At 41.6% G+C, this 22,394-nt stretch overlaps 1 pseudogene; it reads left to right on the top strand.

Moving 5' to 3' along the window:
- Positions 1-2,522: 2,522 nt before the first annotated feature.
- On the top strand, positions 2,523-21,937 carry LOC123841710 (transcription elongation factor A protein-like 3; annotated as a pseudogene).
- Positions 21,938-22,394: the final 457 nt, after the last annotated feature.

Raw genomic sequence — 22,394 nt, 5'->3', positions numbered from 1 at the left:
GAGATTTTATACTTCATTCTGTTAATGTGATATATTACATTAATTGATTTTTTTTTTTTTTATGTTGAACCATCCTTTTATTCCAGGAAAAAAAAAATCCCACTTGGTCATGGTGTATAATCCTTTTAATGTGTTGTTGAATTTGATAGATAGCATTTTGTTAAGGATTTTTACATTTATGTTCATAAGGAGTATTGGTCTGTGGTTTTCATGTCTTGTAGTGTCTTTGTCTGGCTTCATTATCAGGATAATGCTGGCTTTTTAAAATGCATTAGGAAGTATTTCTTCCACTTTCATTTTTTTGAAAAGTTTAAGAAATATGGGTGTTAATTCTCCTTTAAATGTTTGAGAGATTCATCAGTGAAACCATAGGGTCCAGGCTTTTTCTTTGTTGGGGGATTTTTATTACTGATTCAATCTCCTTACTAGTTATAACTCTATTCAGATTTTCTATTTCTTTGTAATTTTTCCTTGGTAGGTTTTGTATTTCCAGAAATTTGTCCATTTCACCTAGGTTATCCCATTTGTTGATGTACAGTTGTTCATAGCATTCTCCTATAATCTTTCTTATTTCTGTTGAATCAGTAATAATGTTCCTATTTTCACTTCTAATTTTAGTTGAGTCTTCTTTTTTTCAGAGTCTATCTAGCTAAAGGCTTGTCAGTTTCAAAGAACTAACATTTTTAGTTTCATTAATTTTCTTTATTGTTTTTCTATCTCTGCTCTCATTTTTATTATTCTCTTCCGTCTGCTTGCTTTGGGTTTAGATTGTTCTTTTCTTTCTAGTTCTGTAATCTGTAAAGTTAGGTTGTTGATTTGAGATTTTCCTGTTTTTAAATATTTTATTTATTTATTTGAGAGAGAGAGAGTGTGTGCATGCCTGAGCAGGAGGAAGGACAGAGGGGGAGGGAGAGGGAGAGGGAAAGAATCTCAAACAGACTCCAAGGGGCTCAATCCCACCACCCAGAGATCATGACCTGAGCCAAAACCAGAAGTGGGATGCTCAACTGACTGAGCCACCCAGGTGCCCTGAGATCTTTCCTGTTTTTATTGATCTTTTTCAAAGATTTATTTATTTATTTGACGGAGAAAGAGAAAGAGAGCATGCACATGAGCAGGGGGGAGGGGCAGAGAGAGAAGGAGAGGGAGAGAATCTCAAGCAGACTCCCTGCTAAGTGCAGAGCTGCATGCCAGGCTTGATCCCATGACCCTGAGATCATGACCTGAGCTGAAATCAATTGTCAGAGGCCTAACTGACTGTGCCACCCAGGCGCCCCTGTTTTAAATATAAGTGCTTATAGCTATAAATTTCCCACTTAGCACTGCTTTTGATGAGTCCCAAAAGTCTTGGTATGCTGTGCTTTCATTTTTATTTATCTTTAAGTACTTTGCAGTTTCTCTTGTGATTTATTCTTTGATCCACTGGTTGTTTAATTGTGTATTGTTTAATTTCCACAAGTTTCTGATTCTTCAAGTTTCATGTCTGTTACTGATTTTTTAAAGATTATTTATTTATCTGAGAGAGAGAGAGAGCGTGTGTGCGTGAGTAGGGGGAGGGACAGAGGGAGAGAGAATCTCAAGCAGTCTCCCCACTGAGCACAAAGCCCAATGCAGGGCTTGATCTCATGACCCATGAGATCATGACTTGAGTTGGGATCAAGAGTCAGATACTTAACTGACTGAGCCATCCAGGTGCCCTTATGTCTGTTACTGACTTCTAACCTTATCCCATTGTGGATAGAAAAGATATTTTGTCAGATATCTATATATTTTAATCTACTGAAACTTAATTTGTGGTCTAATATATGATCTATCCTGGAATATCTCATGTGCACTTGAGAAGAATTACATGCTATTTTTGTTGGGCAGAGTTTTCTGTATGTGTCTGTTGATCTGGTTGGTTTATTATATTAAGTCCTCTATTTCCTTCCCCATCTTCTGGTTGTTCTATCCATTATTGAGAATAGGATATTGAAGTCTCCAACCATTGTTTTAGAACTGTGTATTTGTGCCTTCAATTCTAATCTATTTTTGATTCACATATTTTGATGGCCTGATATTAGGTGCATAAATGTTTAAATTGTTATAGCTTCTTACTCTATGAAATATTTTATTAATGTATATGTATTTTTTTGTCTCATAAATTTTTTGATTTAACATCTATTTTGCCCGATATTAGTATATCCTCCCCTGCTCTCTTTTGATTACTATTTACATGGAATCTTTTTTCATCCTTTCACTATTAATCTATTTGTGTCTTTGAGTCTAAAGTGAGTCTGTTGTAGCCTGCTCCTCTGTCCTGCGGTCCTGTTCCTGCACTGCCTACTCCTATTGTCTGCATGGAAGCAGCTCCCTCAGCTGCCTGGTGGTAGGCAAGAGGACTTTGGTGAGCCTGAGAAGGCACAGGCCTGCCCTGGGCCTGCAGGTTTGTGTGTCTGTCTCCAGCACTCTGGAAGGCTGGAAAAGGAGGAAGAGCCTGTCCAGAATCCTTGCAGGACAGGAAAAGAAGGGGAAATATCAACATGGAAAAACTTTACAATGAAAATGAAGGAATGGTGGAAATTGAGGGAAAGCCAGAAGATGAAGCAGAGCCTGATGATGAAGGAAAATCAGATGTGAGGAAAAGCTGGAAGTGGAAGGGAAACCAGGCCATGAGGGAAAGCTCCAGAATGAGGGACAGCCAGATGATGAAAGACAACCAGAAGGTGAGAGAAAGCAAGAAAAGCAGGGCACGTCTGAAAATGAGAGAAAAACCACATAGTGAGGGCAAGCCAGAATCTCTGGCAAAAGCTGTGGCTGAGCCATGGGCTGCCAAAAAGCACCTAGCTGAAGATTATGTGCCCAGAAAAGCAAAAAGAAAAATGGGAGGATGGATGATTCCTCCAAGGACCATCAGGAGGACTTACAGGAAAGGCACTTGGTTAGTGAGGAGATGATGAGAGAATGTGGAGATATGTCAAGGGCTCAGAAAGAGCTAAGAAAAAACCCCAGAAGATTCATTGTTTTCATTGGACGCAAAGAGATGTACAAGATGTCAGGAGAGTGAGTGGCAGAGGTAGGGGCCAAAGGGGCCCATATCTTTAATGCCTTTGGCCTTCGATTCTAATTTCTCTGATGAGAATATTGCTGACCATGCTTTCCCTGGCAGGCATTTGCTAGGCTAAGTGATTTGACGTTAAGCTGATACTTTGCTGTTGGTGTCAGTCTTGTTGCCTGCAGCCTTTTGATCCAACTACAGTGTTCCCTGTCTTTCTGTAGGGGACTTCCCCCAGGTGCCTGGAAAAGATTGTCATGGTCCATTGCAAAATAACAATAAAGAAAAAAACATTTTCAGAACCACACACACAAAAAATAAAGTGAGTCTATTGTAGACAGAATATAGCTGGATCGTGTGGTTTTTATACATTCTGCCAACTGCTGTCTTTTGACTGGAGAGTTTAATCTCTTTACATTTCAAGTAATTACTGATCAGGAGGGACTTACCTCTGTCATTTTTCTATTTGATGTAACAATTTGCTATTTGCCTTATAGCTTTTTTTGTCCCTTATGTCCTGCATTACTATTCTTTCATGTTTGATTTTTTTTGTAGTGAAGTGTTTAAATTCTTTTCTCATTTTCTTTTGTATATATTCTGTAGCTATTTTTCTCTATGGTTACCATGGGGATTACATTTAACATCCTAAAGTTATAACATTCTCATTTGAATTTATACCAGCTTAACTTCAGTAATTACATATAAAAACGCTGCTCCTCTACAGCTCTGTCTTCACCTCTTTTGGTAGTTGATGTCACCAAATAACAACTTTATACATTGTGTTCCTGCAAACATAAGCTAATAATTCTTGAAATGCATTAGTGTCTTAAATTATCCAGAAACAAAATTTGGAATTATAAACCAAAGTTACAATAATACTAGCTTTTAAGAAAATGTATTTGTTTTTAAAAATCCTGTACAAAACAAAAAGTAGAATCACAAACCATTGTTATAATAATACTAGTTTTTATAATTACCCATGTATTTACCTTTATTGAGATCTCTGTTTCTTCAAATGGCTTCAGGTTACAATTTCATTATACCTTGCAGGACTCACTTGAGCATTTCTTGTAGGGCAGGACTAGTGGTCACATACATCCTCAACTTCTGTTTATCTGGGAATGTCTTAATTTCTCCCTCACTTTGAAGGACAGTTTTGCCAGAAATAGGATTCTTAATTGACAGTTTTTTTCTTTTAGCCCCTTGAATATATCAACCCACTGCTTTCTGCCCTCCAAAGTTTCTGATGAGAAATCTGCTTAAAATCTTACTGAGGATCCCTTGTATGTGATAATTCTCTCCTTTCTTGCTGCTTTCCAGATTTTCTCCTCTTTTGGAAGTTTTATTATAATGTGTCTCAGTGTCAATCTATTTGAGTTCATCTTATTCAAAGTTCACAGAGCTTCTTGGATGTTTATATTCATGTCTTACATCACATGTGGGAAGCTTTCAGCCCTTATTTCTTCAAATATTCTCTCTGCCCCTTTCTCACTCTCCTCCACCTGGGACTCCCACAATATGTATATTGGTCCACTTGATGGTGTCCTACGAGTCCCTCAGGTTCTGTTCAGGCTTTTATGAACTTTTTTTCTTTCAGTTCCTCAGACTCAGTAATTTCCATTATCCTATATTCAAGTTCACAGATTCTTTCTTCTGCTTGCTCAAATCTGTCTACGACTCCCTCTAGAGAATATTTAATTTCAGTTATTGTATTTTTCAGGTCCAGAATTTCTTTTCAGTTTCTTTTTAAGTTTTCTATCTCTTTCATATTTTCATTTTGTTCACACATGATTTTCTTGACTTTATCAACATCTTCCTTTAGTTCTTTGAGCATCTTTAAGATAGCTTTGTCTAGTATACCTTCCACCAGGTCTAGTATACCTGCCACTGTTTGTTTTTTTAAGTAGGCTCCATGCCCAGCATAGAGCCCAAGGGGGGTGGGGCTTCAACTCACCACCCTAAGATCAAGATCTGAGCTGAGATCAAGAGTTGGAAGCTTCACCAATTGAGCCATCCAGACACCCTGCCACTGTTTGATTAATTTTTTGTTGTTGATTTATTTTTTTCCTCTGAATGGGCCATAGTTCCTACTTCTTCTTGTGCCTTATGAATTTTTTGTTCAACACTGGACACTTGAATCCAAAAATGTGGTAACTCTGGAAATCAGATTCTCCTCTTTCCCCAGAATTTGCTGGGCCTTGTTGCTGTTTTGGTTTTGTGGGTCTTGTAGGTTTTCTCTGTGGCCAGGGTCATCATGAGCTGTAAATCTCAGGTCTTTTCAGAGCCTTTTAGGCAGGCATGGTCACTTCCTAAAATTCTCCCCATATACAGTTGGTTTTTTAAAATCTTTATTTAAAGTCAATTTAGTTATCATATACTCTATTATTAGTTTGAGGGGTAGAATTTAGTGATTCATCAGTTGCATATAACATCCAGTGCTTATTATATCAAGTGCCCTGCTTAATGCCCATCACCCAATAATTCCTTCCCTCCACCCACTTTCCCTCCAGCAACCCTCAGTTTATTTCCTTGAATTCAGCATCTCTTATGGTTTGCTTCCCTCTCTATTTTCATCATATTTTATTTTTCCTTCCCTACCCCTATGTTCATCTCTTTTGTTTCTTACATTCCACATATGAGTGAAATCATCTGGTATTTGTCTTTCTCTGACTGAATTATTTTGCTTAACATGATACGCTCTAGTTCCATCCATGTCATTGCAAATGGCAAGATTTTATTCTTTGTGATGGCTGAGTAATATTCCATCATAAACACACACACACACACACACACACACACCCCACATATTCTTTATCCATTCATCTATCAATGGATCTGGGCTCTTTCCGTAGTTTAGCTATTGTGGACATTTCTGCTCTACACATTGGGGTGCATGTGCCTCTTTGAATCACTATGTTTCTATCCCTTGGATAAATACCTAGTAGTACAATTGCTGGGTCAGAGGGTAACTCTATTTTTAACTTTTTGAGGAAGCTCCATACTCTTTTCCAGAGTGGCTGCACCAGTTTACATTCACACCAACTGTATAAGAGAGTTCCCCTTTTTCTACATCCTTGCTAACATCTGTTGTTTCCTAAGTTGTTAATTTTAGTCATTCTGACCTGTGTGAGGTGGTATCTCATTGTAGTTTTGATTTGTATTTCCTGGATGACAAGTGATGTGGAGCATTTTTTGGTGTGTCTGTTGGCCATTTGTATGTCCTCCTTGGAGAAATGTCTGTTCATATCTTCTGCCCATTTCTTGACTGGAGTTTTTGTTTTTTGGGTATTGAGCTTGATAAATTCTTTAAAAATTTTGGATACTAGCCTTTTATCTGATAAGACATTTGTAAATATCTTCTCCCATTCCGTAGGTTGCCTTTTAGTTTTGTCAACTATTTCCTTTGCTGTGCAAGAGCTTTTTATCTTGATGAAATCCCAATAGTTCATTTTTGCTTTTGTTTCTCTTGCCTTTAGAGACATGTCTAGCAAGAAGTTGCTGTGGCTAAGGTCAAAGAGGTTGCTGCCTGTGTTCTCCTCAAGGATTTGGATGGATTCTTGTCAAATATATAGGTCTTTCATCCATTTTTGAGTTTCTTTTTGTGTACAGTGTAAGAAAGTGGTCCAGTTTCATTCTTCTGCATGTGGCTGTCCAATTATCCCAACACCATTTGTTGAAGAGACTGTCTTTTTTCCATTGGATAATCTTTGCTGCTTGGCCAAAGATTAGTTGACCCACAGAGTTGAGGGCCCATTTCTGGATTCTCTATTCTGTTCCATTGATCTGTGTGTCTTTTGTGCCAGTACCATGGTGTCTTGATGATCACAGCTTTGTAATATAGCTTAAAGTCCAGAGTCGTGATGCCTCCAGCTTTGGTTTTACTTTTACACATTCCTTTGGCTATTTGAGTTTTTTTCTGGTTCCATACACATTTTGGGATTGTTTGTTCCGGCTCTGTGAAAAATGCTCATGGTATTTTGATAGGAATTGCATTGAATGTGTGGATTGCTTTGGGTAGCATAGACATTTTAACAGTATTTATTCTTCTAATCCATAAGCACGTAATGTTTTTCCATCTCTTTGTGTCTTCCTCAATTTCATTCACAAATGTTCTATAGTTTTCAGAGTACAGATCCTTTACCTCTTAGGTGAGGTTTACTCCTACTTTTCTTATGGTTCTGGTGCAATTATAAATGGGATCGATTCCTGGATTTCTCTTTCTTCTGTCTCGTTGTTAGTATATAGAAATGCAACTGACTTCTGTGCATTGATTTTGTATCCTGCGACTTTGCTGAATTCCTGTATCAGTTCTAGCAATTTTTTGGTGGAGTCCTTTGGGTTTTCTACATAGAGTACCATGTTGTCCAGGAAGTGTGAACATTTGACTACTTCTTCTCCAATTTGTATGCCTTTACTTCTTTTTGTTATCTGATTGCTGAAGCTAGGACTTCTAGTACTCTGTTGAACAGCAGTGGGGTTAGTGGACATCTCTGCCATGTTCCTGACCTTAGGAGAAAAGCTCTCAGTTTTCCCCATTGAGAATGATATTCGTTGTGGGCTTTTCATATATGGCTTTTATAATATTGAGGTATGTTCTCTCTATCCCTACACTGTAAAGAGTTTTTATCAAGAAAGGATGCTGTACTTTGTCAAATGCTTTTCCTGCATCTATTGAGAGGATGATATGGTTCTTGTCCTTTCTTTTATGAATGCGGTGTATCACATTGATTGATTTGTGGATGTTGAGCCACCCTTGCAGCCCAGGAATAAATGCCACTTGCTCGTGGTGAATAATCCTTTCAATGTACTGTTGGATCCTATTGGCTAATATCTTGGTGAGAAATTTTGCATCCATGTTCATCAGGGATATTGGTGTGTAATGCTCCTTTTTAATGGGACATTTGTCTGGTTTTAGGATCAAGGTAATGCTGCCTCATAGAATGGGTTTGGAAGTTTTCCTTCCATTCCTATTTTTTGAAACAGCTTCAGAAGAATAGGTATTAATTCTTCTTTACATGTTTGGTAGAATTCCGCTGGGAGTCCTTCTGGCCCTGGACTCTTGTTTGTTGGGAGATTTTTAATTGTTGTTTCAATTTCCTTGCTGGTTATGGGTCTGTTCAGGTTTTCTATTTCTTCCTGTTTTAGTTTTGGTAGTTTATATGTTTCTAGGAATGCATCCATTTCTTCCAGACTGCCTCATTTGTTGGCATATAATTGCTCATAATATTCTTAGAAATGTTTGTAAAAATCAATCAATCAATCAATCAATCAAAGAATTGTTTGTATTTCTTTGGTGTTGGTGGTAATCTCTTCTCTTTCATTTGTGATTTTATTTATTTGGGTCCTTTCTCTTTTCTTTTTGATAAGTCTGGCTAGAGGTTTATCAGTCTTATTAATTCTTTCAAAGAACCAGCTCCTAGCTTGGTTGATCAGTTCTCCTGGTTTTTTGATTTTTATATCATTGATTTCTGCTCTGATCTTTATTATTTCTCTTCTCCTGCTGGATTTAGGCCTTAGTTGCTGTTCTTTCTCCAGCTCCTTTAGGTGTACAGTTAGGTTGTGTATTTGAGACTTCTCTTGTTTCTTGAGGAAGGCCTGTATTTGCTGTATACTTCCCTCTTAGGACTGCCTTTGTTGCATCCCAAAGGTTCTGAACTGTCATGTTTTCATTTTCAGTTGCTTCCATGTATTTTTAAAATTCTTCCTTAATTTCCTGGTTGACCCACTCGTTCTTTCACCACCATGTATTTGTGTTCCTTCCAAATTTTTTCTTGTGGTTGGCTTGAAATTTTAAAGCATTGTGGTCTGAAAATACGCATGGTATAATCTCCATCTTTTTGTACCAGTTGAGACCTGATTTGCGACCCAGTATGTGATCTCTTCTGGAGAATGTGACATGTGCACTCGAGAAGAATGTGTAGTCTGCTGCTTTAGGATGAAATGCTCTGAATATGTCTGTGAAGTCCATCTGGTCCAGTGTGTCATTCAAAGCCCTTGTTCCCTTGTTGATCTTCTGCTTGGATGATCTGTTCATTGCTGTGAGAGGGGTGTTCAAGTCCCCTACTATTATTGTATTATTATCAATGAGTTTCTTTAATTTTGTTATTAATTGGTTTCTATATTTGGCTGCTTCTAAGTTCGGGGCATAAATAGTTACAGTTGTCAGATCTTGTTGGATAGACCCTCTTATTATGATATAGTGTCCTTCTTCATCTCCACAGTTTTTGTTTTGAAATCTAGTTTGATAGAAGGATGGCTACTCTGACTTTCTTTTGATGTCCATTGGCATGATAAGTGGTTCTCCACCCCTTCACTTTCAATCTGGAGGTGTCTTTGGGTCTACAATGAGTCTCTTATAAGCAGCATACCAATGGGTCTTGTTTTTGTTTTTGTTTTTATACATTCTGCTACCCTATGTCTTTTGATTGGAGCACTTAGTCTATTAACATTCAGAGTAACTATTGAAAGATATGAATTTAGTGCCATTGTATTACCTATAAAGTTGTTGTTCCTATAGATTGTCTCTGTCCCTTTCTGATCTTTGTTACTTTTGGGCTCTCTCTCCACTCAAAGGATCCTCTGTGATATTTCTTGCAGGGCTGGTTTAGTGTTCACAAATTCACAAATTAGTTTTTGTTTGTCCTGGAAACTCTTTATCTCTACTTCTATTCTGAATGGCAACTCTGCTGGCTAAAAGCATTCTTGGCTGCATATTTTTCCCATTTATCACCTTGAATATATCATGCCAGTCCTTTCTGGCCTGCCAGGTCTCTGTAGACAGTTCTGCTGCCAGCCTTGTATGTCTACCCTTGTAGTTTAAGGACCTCTTGTCCCAAGCTGCTTTCAGAATTTTCTCTTTATCTGTGAAATTTGCAAGCTTCACTATTATATGCCAATGTGTTAACTTATTTTTATTGATTTTTGAGGGGTGTTCTCTGTGCCTCCTGGACTTGAATGCCTGTTTTCTTCCACAGATTAGGGACATTCTCAGCTATAATTTGTTCAAAGAAACCTTCTGTACCTCTCTCCTTCTCTTCATCTTCTGGGACCCCTATAATCCAGATACTATTTCATTTTATGGATCACTTTGTGATCTAATAGTAGTCTTTCTTCTTTTCAACTTCCTTATTTTCCTTCATTTTATCTCCTGTATCACTCACTCTCTCTGCTGCCTCATTTATTCTCATTTTTATAGCTCCCATTTAGGACTGTGTTGTGGTAATAGCATTTTCAAATTCAGCTTGACCAGAGTTTAGTTCTTTTATTTCTACAGCAAGGGATTCTCTAGTGTCTTCTATGCTTTTTTCAAGCCCAGACAGTATCTTTATAATCAATGTTTTAAATTCTAGTTTAGACATCTTATATCTGTATTGATTAAATACCTGGCAATGATTACTACCTCCTGTTCTTTCTTTAGGGTGAATTTCTCCATTTTGTCAATTTGTCCAGAAAACAATAGAAGAAAGAAAAAGATAACAATAATAACAACAACAGAAAATGAAACAAACCAAACAAAACACAAAACAAAACAAAATAAGAAAAAAACAAACAAGAAACAAAACAGAACAAGACAGAAAACTAGATCCTGAGTGTGTTTTGGTGTACTTATTACAAGAAACTAGATCCCAAAATAGGAATGAAAGAAAAACTGATATATACATGCAAAAATAAAGTAAAATACAATGAAAGGAAACCAAAAATTATATATATAAAACATATATATATATATGTAAATTAAAAGAGAATAAAAAAGAATTGAAAAAAATAAGAAAAGAGCTGAAAAAATACTGAAAGACTAAGGAAAAAAACAAAACCAACAAATGCTATACACTGTTTTCCCCAGGAGCTGAGGTTTTGCAGCCCTCTGTGGTCAGTAAACTTGGTGGGACCCAGTTGTTCAGGCTGGTCTTCTGGAGGAGGGGCCTGTTGCGCCAATCTCCAGGTCCACTTGCCTTAGTGGAAGTGTGCCTCCCATGCACAGGGAGAGATGTCTTAGTGTAAGCAGCTCTGGATTCTACCATGTGGTGCTGTTTTGCTCCCTGAAGGCTTTCAGCACTGATGGTGGGATGAACTGGTGGCGCCTTGCTTTCTAGCCCTGGAACTGAAAGTTTGCACCTCCCCCCCCCCCCACTCTTCAGTGAGCCCTCAGAAAAGCAGTCAATCACTTTTGTCTCCCTGGTTTCTGTCCGAACTCTGTGTTTACCCAGCATGTGATGAAGCTTTTTTTTTTTTAAGATTTTATTTATTTGGCAGACAGAGAGAGAGAGATCACAAGTAGGCAGACAGGCAGGTAGAGGGAGGGAGAGAACCAGGCTCCTCGCTGAGCAGGGAGCCTGATGTGGGGCTTGATCCCAGGACCCTGGGATCATGACCTGAGCCTAAGGCAGATGCTTAACTGACTGAGCCACCCAGGCACCCCTGATGAAGCGTTTTTATCTCAGGCATGCGACTGAGTTTCAAAACTCCAAATCTTATGGACTTCTGCAGTGTGGACCCGTGCTGTTCCTCCTAGGGGATGGAGGGGGGTCAGTCTCACCACACTTCTGCCTTTTGCTGGGTCCCTGCCAGGAAAGCGGTCACATGACCTTGCACTGGTTTGCAGTTTATGGCAACACAGAGCAGAAAGCCAGTGCCTAGACTCACTGTTTTCAGCTGGTTTCCCTACTCTTGTGCCTGAGAACTCTGCCCACTCAGGCACCCCCATTATTCTTGTGTTCTTGATTCTCAGGATCCCCGGGGATCCTGAGACCATGCTGTCCCACCTGGGATTCCAACCCACTTCACCACCTGAGCACCTTTAAGCCAGGAACATCCCCCACTGTAACAGACTTCTGAAAGTTCTGATTTTGCACCCCTCTGTCTATACTTTGTGGTAGCCTCCTTAAGCTAACTCCCTACCCTCTGTTGTATTCTCTGATATATCACCCTGGATTCAAGTCTCTGTACTTCCTACCTTCCAAAAAGGGGTAATTTTCTATTTGTAGAATTGCAGCATTTCTTTTCTCAGATCTCTGATTGATTTTGCAAGTGTTCGGAATGATTTGATAACTCTCTGGCTGTATTCGAGTGACCAGACAAACCCAGGTCCCCTACTCCTCTACCATCCTAACTCCACTCCTACAGTTGTTTTTGAGTGTCCTAGTCTTTATGTCTGGCTCCCAGAAGGGGAAAAATAGAAAGATGAAATGTGGGGGTTGGGGGTGGGCATTGGCTCTTTAAATCCCCAAGAAGTCACTTCAGCCAGAGGAAGGAGGGGCTTGCTATAATCAGGGAGGTACAACAATGGGTACTCACTTCCGTGTCTGCTCTTCTGTGATAGAAACAACTATTAGCAGTCAGAGCACATATCTCTGAGGTTTGGAAGACAGAGTCCTTTCTGCCCACCTTGACTCCGGCAAGCTACATTCAAGCTGCTCCAGGAACATATGCCCAGCTGCCTGTCACATGGCTGACGGGTGGAGGATGTATAGCTGCTACTGTGTTAAGAGCTAAAATTGACTGAAATTAACTGAAACTTTAAAAAAAGATTTATTTATTTATTTTAGGGGGAGAGAGAATGTGTGCACATGAGCAGGGGGAGGGGCAGAGGGAGAGGAAGAGAATCTTCAAGCTGTCTCCCTGCTGAATGCTGAGCCTGATTCAGGGCTTGATCCCAAGACCCTGAGATGTTGACCTGAGCCAGAACCAAGAGTTGGCCCCTTAACCGACTGTACCACCCAGGTGCCCAAACTGCAACTTTTTATCCAAGCCTTCCCCTGGAAGCTGCAAGCCTTCAATAGGCTCCAGAGTTCCCAAATATTTATAGCAGAAGATTCTGCCAGTGTAGTTACTGTCTAGGTGGGGAGACAGATTCCTGGTGCTTCCTATTCTGCCATCTTCCCAGAATCTGTGTTTGGTTCTTTTTTACATTTCAATGTCCTTGTTGGTATTCTCATTTTGTTCATGAATTTTTTCCTGATTTTCCTTGGTTATCTATTTGTGTTCTCTTATAGTATATTGAGCTTAAGATGATTATTTTGAATTTTTTGTGAGGCAATTCATATATTGTTTCTTTAGGATTGATTTCTGGAGATTAATCTTTTTTCTTTGATTGGGCTATGTTTCCTTATTTCTTCACGTGCCTTTAAAAAAAATTTTTTTTTTTGTGGTCTTCGACTGGTTTCATACCAGAAAAGCCCTCACCAATCAGCACAGCTAGAGATGCTGGGAGCCTCTTAATCCTTTTCTGAGGATGTGTCTTCTCTGGGCTTGTATGGTAATCTCCCAGAGACATTTGTCTTTTCTTTTTTTATTTACTTTTTTAAAAGATTTTATTTATTTATTTGACAGAGAGAGACACAGCAAGAGAGGGAACACAAGCAGGGAGAGTGGGGGAGGGAGAAGCAGGCTTCCTGCTGAGCAGGGAGCCCGATGCCAGGCTCTATCTCAGGACCCTGGGATCATGACCTGAGCCGAAGGCAGACGCTTAACGACTGAGCCACCCAGGCACCCCTGCCCTTTCTTTTTTAGAAGCTAGTAATCTGTCACTTCCTTTGGTGTCTGTCTATGGTATTGCAAGTCCTGGGTGTTTCAAGAAGCCTCTGAGCTCTCTTTTGCTTTCCACGGCCCCAGGCATCCAAAGTATGTTGGTTCCATCAGCCTTCTGAGGCAGGTGAAACCAAAACCAGTCCCTCAGGAAGTGTCTTGAAAAGCTGAAATGTTGGACATACATTATACTCTTCTTTTTTTCCCCTCCTGAGGGAGAAGGTACATGTGGGATGCTTTCTCCCTATTGCACCAAGCTTTCTAGCTTGGGGAAAAGACTATTGGGTTAAAATTAAACAGCTCTTCTTACCTATTTCAATTTGTCTGTTCTTGGCTTTGAGCCCACCTGGGGTACTATGACTTATTTAGTGATTTCTAGAGTTCTCATAATGCTTTTTTTGGACTATATATTGTTGTTTGGTTGGTGTCTTTGTGGGGAAATGAGATCTAGGGCTTCCTATTCTGCCATCTGATTGATATAACTCCCTTCTGGTAACTTATGACAGCAATAGGAATTAATATGGATAACAAAAAGATGCAGTGAGCAAAATTCATGAGGAATAAAGGACATGCTATCAAGGAGTCATATCCCTGAAAGGCCTGAGCCTCACCTCCCTCCCTTCACTGTGGATGGAGAAACCAGCTGACTATCCCTCTTGCATAAGGTATTGGCCAACATGCTGGAAGTCTTGGTTTTTGAATTTGGGGGAAGTCCATCTTGCTGGGGAGGCACAATGTCCCATAAGTTGGTGTCACCACTGGGTGACAGGTGCCCTGATGACAGGGGGAAAGGAAGTACCTTATGGACTGGTGCAGGGCACTGTGAGAGGGCAGAGCTTGAGTTGGCTACTGAGGGTGTGTTGGAATGGAAAGGAACATTCCAGGAGAGTTAGGAGTGCTTTCTGTATAAGTGTAGGAAAATTAAAATAAAATTAAATTTACCATTTTAACCATTTTTAAGGATCCAGCTCAGAGGTAGTAAGTAAGGAGTGTTTTTGTGCAAGAAGTAATTTTATTTTGGGAAGGATAATCTGGTGCTTTTTCAATGGCTATTTATTTATTTTTGTTTATTTTTTTGAGAGAGAGCAAGCAGGGGGAGGAGCAGAGGGAGATGGACAAGCAGACTTTGCACTGAGTGCAGAGCCTGATGCAGGGCTCAATCCCACAACCCTGAGATCATGACCCTAGCAGAAATCAAAAGTCGGAGACTCAACTGACTGAGGCACCCAGGCTCCCCAAGACTAAAATACTTTCAGAGAAAAAAAAGTAAAAAGACTACTTAGGAAGTAATAAATCAATGAATAATTGAGCATTGTTTGTCATATTGGCTAAGGAAATGATCATTTGATTTGAATAATGTTGCAAAATGAAAAAGAAAGAATTAGTATCCCCATTCCTCAGATAAGGAAACTGAAGATCTGTTGAAGTGACCTGCTCCAACTGCACAGTATGAAAGTGGTGTATCCAAGACTAGAACCTAAGTCTTCACGTTCTGACTCCAGGCCTCTTTGCACCACCCCTTGTTGGACAATCCACCTTCCTGAAGCTGAAGCTTCCTTAGTCTCTGTAGAAAATTACCTCCGAGGGAAGACACAGGATGCCAGGGCTGGTTAGCAGCAGGTGACAGCAGTGACTGGACTCAGGGCCACGTGCTGGACAGTCTGTCCTCAGGATATCACCACTTTCATTCTAGTGGGAAAGAACATGGTTTGGCAGGTCAAGAAAAGGAGTTTGGGGCGCCTGGCTGGCTCAGTAGGAAGAGCATGTGATTCTTGATCTCTGGTCGTTGAGTTCAAGCCCCATATTGGGTGTAGAGATCAGTAAAAAACAAACCAAAACTGGGGTGCCTGAGTGGCTCAGTCATTGAGCGTCTGCCTTCAGCTCAGGTCATGATCCCAGGGTCCTGGGATCGAGCCCCACATCGGGCTCCCTGCTCTGCGGGAAGCCTGCTTCTCCCTCTCCCACTCCCCCTGCTTGTGTTCCCTCTCTTGCTGTGTCTCTCTCTGTCAAAAAATAAATAAAATCTTTAAAAAAAAAAACCAAAACAAAACAAACAAACAAAAAACTCAAAAAAAGGAGAGGGGTTTGAATTTTACAAATGACTGCCATTTGTCGAGAGGCACGGTCCCTTCAGTCTCGCCCTCAGCAGTGAGGCCATCTGCGTGCTGTTGACCGCAGTGGCAAGCTAGGGCCCTGGAATCAGAGCACTAGGGCTGGCATAAGGTGTATGGGGACGACAGAGAGCGTGCTGCTTGCTGGCCAAAAAGCCCTCAGCCAGAACAAGTCCCAAGAATAGACTTTGGAAGCCTAGGAGATGTGCAGTTGTTCTGGAGGAGGAAAGGACAGTAATGAAGCTTGCCATATAAGCCCTTTGTGGAGGCCGCCAGCCAAGGATGAAGACAGCCTGCCTTGGGGCCAGATTCTCTCCTCTCTGGGCAGCCTCAAAACAGGCCGTGTGACTGGGTCTGTCTGTCCCACTGGAGAGTTGAACTCTAGCTTAAAGGGGGCTGAGTCCATGTGGTCCAGACCTCTCCCCAGGGATGGGTCCCCTCTGCCCATCCTCAGCTCTGCCAGAGGCTCTCCAGCTTCCGGGCCAACACACTCTATACGTGGGTGGTTATGAGAGAGAATGTGGTAAAGCCCGGTAGGAGAGGCGTGGGGGGACCGTGGGCGGGACAGCCCTCCGGGTCAGGGGTGGCCGGGCCAGGCAGCGCTGGGAGTCGGCGGGTGGCCACCACAGGCCTTGGGCTTGCTGCACGGGGACTGCGATGGCCTCTGGAGTGGGGAGTGGGGGTGGCAGTGCGCGACAAGTGGGGGGGTTGACTTCACACGGTGGGAACCAGGGAAAGGTGATGGGGAGGCTAGTGGCCTGATCGGACACGCCTCTGGGAAAGCAGGCCCTGTGGGAGCCCAGACACGGATGACTTCAGACAGAGGGCCCGGAGGGAAAGGAACAGAGTCAAAGGAACAGAAGATAGGAGTGATCAGAGGTGCCTGGCTGGGAACCCAGGGAAGAGGGGGTGGAAGGAGTCATAGGAATCATGCAGAGCGTGGCCCAGGCGTAAGGGACAGAGAACTGTGAAAGGCCCCCCCTCGCTGCGTCACCTTAGACTACAGACCACTTGACGTTGGAGAGCCCACCCACACCCTCTGGGTGGCTAAGAGTGCATGGAGTCCGCTCCCCAGGGACATGGCGGGGGGGAGCACCCCGCACGCGCCCTGCACTGGCCTCTCCATCCGGAAGGACTTTTCTGTCAGCTCGGGGGTGGCGCTTCTATTCCCTCAAGAAAAGACAACAACTTAACTGGGGCTGTAACTGGTCTACAGAAAGAATTTTATCATAATGATAGAATTTGTGCAGCTTCCAGACTCACTTGAGCCATTAGCAGAAAATTATCAGCCCCCAAAGGTACGCATACGTGTGGGGATATGTCAGGAAAGGCACTGGTTTCCCCGTCTTGCTGTTTGACCACTCTGGTCGGGCGGCCCCAGCCTGCAGTAGGTGCTTGTGAGGGGAAGGAGGGGTCAAGGTCGGGAGGAGAGCCACTCCAGAATGTAGATGCTTCCCTCCGAGCACCCCGGGGCTGGCTTTCTGGAAGTGCTAGACCTGTGAGGCATTGTGCTGGCCCTGGGCTCCGGGGACATCTGCCAATACCCACAGGAGGATGGGACAGAAACTGGGGGAGAGCCCAGGCACTCCGAGGATGAAGCCCTGCAGACAGCGGGGCCGGTGCTTTAGCCAGGGACAGCACCCACTGTAAAGTGACCTTGATGTTGTTCTTTTTGTTTGTTTATTTGTTTGTTTGTTTGTTTTTGAGAATGAGCACATGCCAAGGACTTATTTAACTCATTAATGAAGGGACAAGTAGGATGACAGAGCTGGTTTAAAACGTATTTTAGTCATTGAAAGATTGTAGGAATAAAGTTGCTAAATTACATACAAAACTGGTCAACACCCCAGGGCAATAAAACTGTAACCTCTGGGTTGTAACCTGTTCTACTGGACAGTGACCATTTGTATGTTTGCAGGACAAAACTCACCACGTTGCTATTGGGCAAGGATAATTTGCATTGCTCTCAGTGAACATCTACCCCAGGAGGTTTATAAATTACCCTCTCAATAGAGTGCATTCAGTGAAAACCAGCATGCCTGCTGCTGGAGAGCAGATGGCCTCGAGTGGGCCTGTTAGTGGGTGCTTTGGGGTGGCATTGGGAGAACAGGCTCTCAGCTGTGTTCCTGTTTCCAAGTTCAATATAATTCTTTTCTTAAGTGCTCCCCCTTTTCATCACAGATAAGCTCCCAATGTTACCCTGAACACAGGAAGGCTGGTCTGACTCGCTGACACTCGCTGACACAGGCCCAGCCTGAGGTGTTAAGCCAGGTCAGACTCCTTGTCATCTGTCAGGCGAACTGGAGCTCAGAGCGTTAGTAACAAATGAGGCCAGAAAATTAACCTCACGTTATGGACATTGCATGTGGATTCAAGGACTGCATCTTCAATAGCCTTTACCATTCCAGAGATTTAAAAATTCTCTTACGTGTTCTACTCTGAGGCTGGGACACTCAACCCACGAAAGGAATCTCCACTCAGTTTTTCCTGCAGAACCTATAAAAGGAGGTGAATTCCACCCTCCTCGAAGTCCTAAAAACTGCTAAGATTCCCAGCCTGCGAGAAAATGTCCTTTCTTACTTTTCCCCAGGAGGGCTTTAGAGGTATTATTACCACATTTGAAGTCCAATCCATGTTCCTCAATGATGAGTTTATCACACCTGATAAAATAGAATTTATTATCAAATATAACACTACAAAAAATGCAAACAAAGTTGCACAATTTGTCCAGTTATATCCTGATTAAAAATAAGGACAGATTCTTTTTTTTTTTTTTTAAGATTTTATTTATTTATTTGAGAGAGAATGAGAGAGAGCACATGAGAGGGGGGAGGGTCAGAGGGAGAAGCAGACTCCCTGCCGAGCAGGGAGCCTGATGTGGGACTCGATCCAGGGACTCCGGGATCATGACCTGAGCCAAAGGCAGTCGCTTAACCAACTGAGCCACCCAGGCGCCCATAAAGACAGATTCTTATTGAATGTACACAAATAATGCCATTCAAAACAAAGAAACTCAATAAAACTATTTGTTTATGAATTCTGAGGTAGAATTAAGAATAAGATATTAAAAAGTGAGGGCGCCTGGGTGGCTCAGTTGCTTAAGCGGCTGCCTTCAGCTCAGGTCATGATCCTGGAGTCCCAGGATCGAGTCCTGCATCGGGCTCCCTGCTCAGTGGGGAGTCTGCTTCTCCGTCTGACCCTCTCCCTTCTTGGGCTCTCTCTCAAACAAATAAATAAAATCTTTTAAAAAAAGATATTAAAGAGTGTTTCATATCAACTTGCAAAAGCATAGTCTATTAAATTGAGGTTAGAGAAAGATGGAGAAAGAGAAAGGGCTTCATCATATTCTAATCAGAAAATAAGATGCAGATTTCCTTCATTCATCCACTCAGGTCACCTTAATTAATTCTTTTTCCAAGGGATCTTGTATCTAAAATTCTCTGCTTCTGGACTACAGAGAATCCCAGAAATCTTAACTCCATTCCCTGGGACCATCTGACAGCATCTAAGCAATGTCTGCTCCAAAACTGTATCAATGACTGTTCCTTGAAGTGGAGTCCTTTCCAAGGGCTTGGAGACTCTTCTTTCTGTTGAGGATGTAAATTCTCTCCTGGTTTAGTTCAGCTGGGACCTTGTTTCCAGAATCCCCTCTCTGCAAGGGCTGGGTGAGAGGGAGCCCAAAGAGAAACCAGCCCAAAGTTAGGAGGGCAGAGCCTGCGAGTGGTAGCCATCACCCAGTGGTGACACCTGCAGGTCTCACAGGGGGCCAGCTGGTACTCTTCCTCATGAGCGCCGGCTAACAGTGCCCAGGCCCATCCCAGACCAGAGGCAGCAGCCTCGGACACCTGTCCAGCAGTACCTGTGGGGACCTGGCATCCAGGGTGCCCCACCACCTCCAGCATGGAAACCTGAGTGTTACCAGGGATGCGACCATCAGCTCAGCCCTCTGTCTCCACACTGGGAACCTCCTGCTCCCAAGACTAACCCTTCTCCTGAGTGCCAGGGTATCACACCTTAGCCTTTCTGTGGTTTTAAAGCCAGGTTCCTGAACACACACGCACACACACATTCACTCATACATCACATATCTGTTCAGTCTTCTATAGCTTTGAACTTATGAATGGAATCATAGTCCTAACTTTTCCGACATTTAGATTTTTCAACATTGTTGTTTCCAAGTTGATGCACAATCACCTTAGTAACTTATCGTTTTTAAAATGGCAGACTAAATACCCCAATGCCAATTTGTTATTTTAACAGAGAGAAAACCCAAATTCCAGTCTTGCATTAATATAATATTTGGCAGTGAAGAATTCATCCACTTTTATATGTTCTTATGAACAAATCCATTAAGTATGAACAAATTTTGCCCAAGTTTTAACACAATTCGTTGTTTCTCTTCAGACTTATTATTTGCAGACGTTTGGAACCAAGGAAAATGAAGTTTACTTTCTTCAAACCTTCTATAACTTTCTATTTTCATTCAAGGTGTATTTTAACAACCCTCTTTCTCATTCTGGAGTAAACAAACACTTTATTTTAGACAAATGAATCTCTTTTCCTTGATAAACAAGAGCACATCCTGAGTGCACTGTCGTTATTTCTTTGCCACGTTGCTCCTGGTATGGTCTCAATCGCCAGTGTTAATTATCAGTGTTAACCTAAGTCATTAACTTCTGTTTCACAGACAGACTCATTTTAGCAGTGTCACACATAGGGGCCTCTGGAGCAGTTGCTGAGACAGAACTGGGGGTGCAGATGGTTTCTAGGGTCCAACACTTGGGAGGAGAGGGAGAAAGCAGAATTGGGCAGAGGAAAGAGTCAGGGCCTGTGGGACCAGAAGTGACAGAGAGAGGCGTCCTGCACTGGATGAATAGTGGAGGCTGTGAGCCCCCCTCCCTGTTCAGTGGTGACTCCCAGGCAGGCACATCTCCAGGGAGGTGGCTCTGATGCAGAGGAGGAGCCTGGCAGTGTGTCCCTCCTCAGTGGGGCACCCTGGCTGTGCACCCCCCATCCACCACAGCCAGTGAGGCTCACAGACATAGGAGACCCTAGAGCTCACCCATCAAAGTGGAAAAATGGACACACTTGTAACATGGCCCAAAGGTATCACCACTCCGTGACATATAAAAATAAGAAAAATAAGTACTTAAAGATTATCTGTTGATTAGTTTAATATTAATGCAAGTCTTAAAGTTAATTAAGGATCTTGGAAATGATACATAAAAATGACATTCTACCGAACATAATTACTATTGGTATAACAAAGTTTGTTAGATTTGTAATTCAATAGAGTTGAACACGATTTTACATTTTTTAAATCTGAAAATTTATATGGAAGTAATATTAGCTTACTAATAAATATAAGAAGTATAGGAAGTTCAGATTATTTAATCTATTCAGGATAAGACAAACTCAAATTTATAAAAAATAAATGTATGCTTGCATTATACTTCACATAGGTTAAAACCAAGAAAAAAGCATGTTAGCTGTTTTTAAACCATACTTATTAACTTAGTATGATTTGTTTAATCACTTTGATTAGATTCACTTTGTTTCTTACAGAAAATTGGGGAGAAATTTTTTGGGGGGAGGAAGATTTTCTCTTAAAAGGTTGGCACATTAAATAAAGTATTAGAAGTTCAGTTTCTATATTTTCTGGGAATTCTGGGAACATTAAATTGATGTAAGCATTATTAGTGGCTATAAACCAATCAGAACATTTATTTATTGTGATAGACTTTATAATCTAATTTATTAATACACTGATATTCTATATAATATAATATAATATAATATTAATACAGAAAATATTTCAAATGCTTGATGTGAGAGGTAAAGAGAAAATGAGGAAAGTCTCACTGGAAACACAGAGAAAGCACTTGCAGCTCTCTTTCTATAACCTCAGCTCCAGAAATGTGAAAACTCCCTGATCTAGCCCTTAAAAACCATTCTTCTTCTTAGGGACCCAACAGATCATTTTGATGGAGGCGAGCACACAAACAGACAGAAAAAAAAGGTGACTAAAGCAGATTTTTTGTCATCTGTCATCTGTGAGAGTCGATCCCACCCACCTCAAAGGAGCTGGGCCTCCTAAGGGCCAACCATAAAACCTGGTTCTCAGGCATTGCTGCTGCTAGTGGGGAAGAAAGTACTGGATCTGGCCAAACCAGAACCAGAATCAAAGCTGGCCAAGAACCAGAAACAAAAACAGAAGCACAGGGTCAAGAGAAAAAGAACCAGCGAGTCAGTGAAGGGAACGTTCTAGTGCCATTTGGGATTTACCCTGGGGATCAAGCATTAGTTCTATAGCCTTGAGTCACTTGCAGGAGGGGGAGTTCTGTGGCTCTGTTGGGTGAGTCCGCCAGGCATCTCGATGGGGCCTCCAAAATTGTCCAACTCATTTGTAGAAATAAAAAAAAACATAACCTTCATTCAAATGTAGATTGAAGACATGTAACACATTTATTGAACTCGCTAGTAAGGAAACAAGGAGGATGGTGAAGCTAATGGCCACGTTACTCTTTTGAAATATCTTTCTGGTGGGCTTAGCTGCACCCCACAGTTTACACACGAAAAAGTCCTGTTGATTATCTCTATATGATGGCAGGATATTATGGGACTCCTTTGGTTATGGCTGTCTACCTGGGCCTACTGAGGCACGTGACCAAGAGTGAGAAATTAAAGGATCCCACAGGCACCCTGATGTGCATGTATAGAAACAG

This window comes from Mirounga angustirostris, unplaced genomic scaffold (genome assembly GCF_029215605.1).
Source record: "Mirounga angustirostris isolate CCGP_5_RB_7025 unplaced genomic scaffold, mMirAng1.0.hap1 SCAF_14, whole genome shotgun sequence".
In the NCBI taxonomy this organism is placed as follows: Eukaryota; Metazoa; Chordata; class Mammalia; order Carnivora; family Phocidae; genus Mirounga; species Mirounga angustirostris.
Note: the sequence above shows the minus strand (reverse complement) of the source record. Positions and strands in the feature narration are given on the sequence as shown.